Raw genomic sequence first — 6,000 nt, forward strand, 5'->3', positions numbered from 1 at the left:
GGATGAGTGAGTGTGTGAGTGAGTGAGTGTGTGACTGAGTGAATGAGTGGATGAGTGAGTGGGTGAGTGGGCGAGTGAGTGTGTGAGTGTTGTGTAAGTGGATGAGTGAAAGAGTTTGTGGGTGAGTGAGTGAGTGAGTGAGTGATTGGTTGAGTGGGTGAGTGAGTGTGTGAGTGAGTGAGTGAGTGTGTGACTGAGTGAGTGAGTGTGTGAGTGAGTGGAGGAGTGAATGAGTGGGTGAGTGAGTGTGTGGGTGAGTGACTGAGTGTGTGAGTGTGTGAGTGAGTATGTGATTGTGTGCGTGAGAGAGTGTGTGAGTGGGTGAGTGAGTGTGTGAGTGTGTGAGTGAGTGTGTGACTGAGTGAGTGGGTGTTTGAGTGAGTGAGGGGGTGAGTGGGTGAGTGAGTGTGTGAGTGGCTGAGTGTGTGAGTGTGTGAGTGGGTGAGTGAGTGAGTGGGTGGGTGAGTGAGTGTGTGGGTGAGTAAGTGAGTGAGTGTGTGGGTGAGTGAGTGAGTGAGTGGGTGAGTGAGTGTGTGAGTGTTGAGTGAGTGGGTGAGTGAGCGTGTAAGTGAGTGGGTGAGTGAATGAGTGGGTGAGTGTTGACTGAGTGGGTGAGTGAGTGGGTGAGTGAGTGAGTGAGTGGAGGATTGAGTGAGTGAGTGTAGGATTGAGTGAGTGGGTGATTGGGTGAGTGGGTGAGTGAGTGTGTGAGTGAGTGAGTGGGTGAGTGGGTGTGTGAGTGAGTGAGAGAGTGTGTGGGTGAGTGAGTAAGTGAGTTTGTGAGTGTTGAGTGAGTGAGTGGGTGAGTGAGTGAGTGTGTGGGTGAGTGAGTGAGTCTGTGAGTGAGTGGGTGAGTGAGTGTGTGAGTGAGTGGGTGAGTGAGTAAGTGAGTGTGTGGGTGAGTAAGTGAGTGTGTGGGTGAGTGAGTGAGTCTGTGAGTGAGTGGGTGAGTGAGTGTGTGAGTGAGTGGGTGAGTGAGTAAGTGAGTGTGTGGGTGAGTAAGTGAGTGAGTGTGTGAGTGTTGAGTGAGTTGGTGAGTGAGAGAGTGAGTTGGTGAGTGGATGAGTGAGTGTGTGAGTGAGAGAGTGAGTGTGTGACTGAGTGAGTGAGTGTGTGAGTGAGTAGGTGAGTGAGTGTGTGAGTGAGTGAATGGGTGGTTGGGTGAGTGAGTGAGTGGGTGAGTGAGTGAGTGAGTGGGTGTGTGAATGAGTGAGTGGGTGAGTGAGTAGGTGAGTGAGTGGGTGAGTGATTGGGTATGCATGCGATTGAGTGTGTGAGTGGGTGGGTGAGTGAGTGAGTGAGTGGGTGGGTGGGTGAGTGAGTGAGTGAGTGGGTGAGTGAGTGTGTGAGTGAATTATATAGTTAGTGGGTGAATGGGTGAGTGAGTGAGTGTGTGATTGAGTGAGTGAGTGTGTGAGTGAGTGGGTGAATGAGTGAGTGTGTGGGTGAGTGTGTGAGTGTTGAGTGAGTGGGTGAGTGAGTGTGTAAGTGAGTGGGTGAGTCAATGAGTGGGTGAGTGTTGACTGAGTGGGTGAGTGAGTGGGTGGGTGAGTGAGTGAGTGGAGGATTGAGTGAGTGGGTGATTGGGTGAGTGGATGAGTGAGTGTGTGTGTGAGTAAGTGTGTGACTGAGTGAATGAGTGGATGAGTGAGTGGGTGAGTGGGCGAGTGAGTGTGTGAGTGTTGTGTGAGTGGATGAGTGAAAGAGTTTGTGAGTGAGTGAGTGGGTGAGTGAGTGTGTGAGTGAGTGAGTGAGTGATTGGTTGAGTGGCTGAGTGGGTGAGTGAGTGTGTGAGTGAGTGAGTGTGTGACTGAGTGAGTGAGTGTGTGAGTGATTGGAGGAGTGAATGAGTGGGTGAGTAAGTGTGTGGGTGAGTGACTGAGTGTGTGAGTGTGTGAGTGAGTATGTGAGTGTGTGCGTGAGAGAGTGTGTGAGTGGGTGAGTGAGTGTGTGAGTGAGTGTGTGACTGAGTGAGTGGGTGTTTGAGTGAGTGAGGGGGTGAGTGGGTGAGTGAGTGGGTGAGTGGCTGAGTGTGTGAGTGTGTGAGTGAGTGTGTGAGTTTGTGACTGAATGGATGAGTGCGTCTGTGAGTGTGTGAGTGAATGAGTGGGTGAGTGAGTGGGTGGGTGAGTGAGTGAGTGGGTGAGTAAGTGAGTGAGTGTGTGGGTGAGTGTGTGAGTGAGTGGGTGAGTTAGTGAGTGTGTGGGCGAGTAAGTGAGTGAGTGTTGAGTGAGTGGGTGAGTGAGCGTGTAAGTGAGTGGGTGAGTGAATGAGTGGGTGAGTGTTGACTGAGTGGGTGAGTGAGTGGGTGAGTGAGTGGAGGATTGAGTGAGTGAGTGAGTGGAGGATTGAGTGAGTGGGTGATTGGGTGAGTGGATGAGTGAGTGTGTGAGTGAGTGAGTGTGTGAGTGAGTGAGTGGGTGAGTGGGTGTGTGAATGAGTGAGAGAGTGTGTGGGTGAGTGAGTAAGTGAGTTTGTGAGTGTTAAGTGAGTGAGTGAGTGTGTGGGTGAGTGAGTGAGTCTGTGAGTGAGTGGGTGAGTGAGTGTGTGAGTGAGTGGGTGAGTGAGTAAGTGAGTGAGTGTGTCGGTGAGTAAGTGAGTGAGTGTGTGAGTGTTGAGTGAGTGTGTGAGTGAGAGAGTGAGTGTGTGACTGAGTGAGTGAGTGTGTGAGTGAGTAGGTGAGTGAGTGTGTGAGTAAGTGAATGGGTGGTTGGGTGAGTGAGTGGGTGAGTGAGTGAGTGAGTGAGTGGGTGGGTGAATGCGTGAGTAGGTGAGTGAGTAGGTGAGTGAGTGTGTGAGTGAGTTATATAGTTAGTGGGTGAATGGGTGAGTGGGTGAATGGGTGAGTGAGTGAGTGTGTGAGTGAGTGAGTGGGTGAGTGAGTGAGTGAGTGTGTGAGTGTTGAGTGAGTGGGTGAGTGAGCGTGTAAGTGAGTGGGTGAGTGAATGAGTGGGTGAGTGTTGACTGAGTGGGTGAGTGAGTGGGTGAGTGAGTGAGTGAGTGAGTGGAGGATTGAGTGAGTGAGTGGAGGATTGAGTGAGTGAGTGGATGAGTGAGTGGATGAGTGAGTGTGTGAGTGAGTGAGTGTGTGAGTGAGTGTGTGGGCGAGTAGGTGAGTGAGTGTGTGAGTGTTGAGTGAGTGGATGAGTGAGTGTGTGAGTGAGTGAGTGTGTGAGTGAGTGGGTGAGTGGGTGTGTGAGTGAGTGAGAGAGTGTGTGGGTCAGTGAGTAAGTGAGTTTGTGAATGAGTGAGTGAGTGAGTGGGTGAGTGAGTGAGTGTGTGGGTGAGTGAGTGAGTCTGTGAGTAAGTGGGTGAGTGAGTGTGTGAGTGAGTGGGTGAGTGAGTAAGTGAGTGTGTGGGTGAGTAAGTGAGTGAGTGTGTGAGTGTTGAGTGAGTTGGTGAGTGAGAGAGTGAGTGGGTGAGTGGATGAGTGAGTGTGTGAGTGAGAGAGTGAGTGTGTGACTGAGTGAGTGAGTGTGTGAGTGAGTAGGTGAGTGAGTGTGTGAGTGAGTGAATGGGTGGTTGGGTGAGTGAGTGGGTGAGTGAGTGAGTGGGTGTGTGAATGAGTGAGTGGGTGAGTGAGTAGGTGAGTGAGTGGGTGAGTGATTGGGTAAGCGATTGAGTGTGTGAGTGGGTGGGTGAGTGAGTGAGTGGGTGGGTGGGGTGGGTGAGTGAGTGAGTGAGTGGCTGAGTGTGTGAGTGAGTTATATAGTTAGTGGGTGAATGGGTGAGTGAGTGTGTGAGTGAGTGAGTGAGTGAGTGGGTGGGTGAGTGTGTGAGTGAGTGGGTGAGTGAGTGAGTGTGTGGGCGAGTAGGTGAGTGAGTGTGTGAGTGTTGAGTGAGTGGGTGAGTGAGCGTGTAAGTGAGTGGGTGAGTGAATGAGTGGGTGAGTGTTGACTGAGTGGGTGAGTGAGTGGGTGAGTGAGTGAGTGAGTGAGTGGAGGATTGAGTGAGTGGGTGATTGGGTGAGTGGATGAGTGAGTGTGTGTGTGAGTGAGTGTGTGAGTGGGTGAATGGGTGAGTTTGTGAATGGGTGAGTGAGTGTGTGAGTGATTGAGTGAGTGAGTGTGTGAGTGAGTGGGTGAATGAGTGAGTGTGTGGGTGAGTGTGTGAGTGTTGAGTGAGTGGGTGAGTGAGTGTGTAAGTGAGTGGGTGAGTCAATGAGTGGGTGAGTGTTGACTGAGTGGGTGAGTGAGTGGGTGGGTGAGTGAGTGAGTGGAGGATTGAGTGAGTGGGTGATTGGGTGAGTGGATGAGAGTGAGTGTGTGTGTGAGTAAGTGTGTGACTGAGTGAATGAGTGGATGAGTGAGTGGGTGAGTGGGCGAGTGAGTGAGTGAGTGTTGTGTGAGTGGATGAGTGAAAGAGTTTGTGAGTGAGTGAGTGGGTGAGTGAGTGTGTGAGTGAGTGAGTGAGTGATTGGTTGAGTGGCTGAGTGGGTGAGTGAGTGTGTGAGTGAGTGAGTGTGTGACTGAGTGAGTGAGTGTGTGAGTGATTGGAGGAGTGAATGAGTGGGTGAGTAAGTGTGTGGGTGAGTGACTGAGTGTGTGAGTGTGTGAGTGAGTATGTGAGTGTGTGCGTGAGAGAGTGTGTGAGTGGGTGAGTGAGTGTGTGAGTGAGTGTGTGACTGAGTGAGTGGGTGTTTGAGTGAGTGAGGGGGTGAGTGGGTGAGTGAGTGGGTGAGTGGCTGAGTGTGTGAGTGTGTGAGTGAGTGTGTGAGTTTGTGACTGAATGGATGAGTGCGTCTGTGAGTGTGTGAGTGAATGAGTGGGTGAGTGAGTGGGTGGGTGAGTGAGTGAGTGGGTGAGTAAGTGAGTGAGTGTGTGGGTGAGTGTGTGAGTGAGTGGGTGAGTTAGTGAGTGTGTGGGCGAGTAAGTGAGTGAGTGTTGAGTGAGTGGGTGAGTGAGCGTGTAAGTGAGTGGGTGAGTGAATGAGTGGGTGAGTGTTGACTGAGTGGGTGAGTGAGTGGGTGAGTGAGTGGAGGATTGAGTGAGTGAGTGAGTGGAGGATTGAGTGAGTGGGTGATTGGGTGAGTGGATGAGTGAGTGTGTGGTGAGTGAGTGAGTGTGTGAGTGAGTGAGTGGGTGAGTGGGTGTGTGAATGAGTGAGAGAGTGTGTGGGTGAGTGAGTAAGTGAGTTTGTGAGTGTTAAGTGAGTGAGTGAGTGTGTGGGTGAGTGAGTGAGTCTGTGAGTGAGTGGGTGAGTGAGTGTGTGAGTGAGTGGGTGAGTGAGTAAGTGAGTGAGTGTGTCGGTGAGTAAGTGAGTGAGTGTGTGAGTGTTGAGTGAGTGTGTGAGTGAGAGAGTGAGTGTGTGACTGAGTGAGTGAGTGTGTGAGTGAGTAGGTGAGTGAGTGTGTGAGTAAGTGAATGGGTGGTTGGGTGAGTGAGTGGGTGAGTGAGTGAGTGAGTGAGTGAGTGAGTGGGTGGGTGAATGCGTGAGTAGGTGAGTGAGTAGGTGAGTGAGTGTGTGAGTGAGTTATATAGTTAGTGGGTGAATGGGTGAGTGGGTGAATGGGTGAGTGAGTGAGTGTGTGAGTGAGTGAGTGGGTGTGAGTGAGTGAGTGTGTGAGTGTTGAGTGAGTGGGTGAGTGAGCGTGTAAGTGAGTGGGTGAGTGAATGAGTGGGTGAGTGTTGACTGAGTGGGTGAGTGAGTGGGTGAGTGAGTGAGTGAGTGAGTGGAGGATTGAGTGAGTGAGTGGAGGATTGAGTGAGTGAGTGGATGAGTGAGTGGATGAGTGAGTGTGTGAGTGAGTGAGTGTGTGAGTGAGTGTGTGGGCGAGTAGGTGAGTGAGTGTGTGAGTGTTGAGTGAGTGGATGAGTGAGTGTGTGAGTGAGTGAGTGTGTGAGTGAGTGGGTGAGTGGGTGTGTGAGTGAGTGAGAGAGTGTGGGGTCAGTGAGTAAGTGAGTTTGTGAATGAGTGAGTGAGTGAGTGGGTGAGTGAGTGAGTGTGTGGGTGAGTGAGTGAGTCTGTGAGTAAGTGGGTGAGTGAGTGTGTGAGTGAGTG

The sequence above is a fragment of the Lampetra planeri genome, chromosome 74, assembly GCF_965212315.1.
Source record: "Lampetra planeri chromosome 74, kcLamPlan1.2.h2, whole genome shotgun sequence".
In the NCBI taxonomy this organism is placed as follows: Eukaryota; Metazoa; Chordata; class Hyperoartia; order Petromyzontiformes; family Petromyzontidae; genus Lampetra; species Lampetra planeri.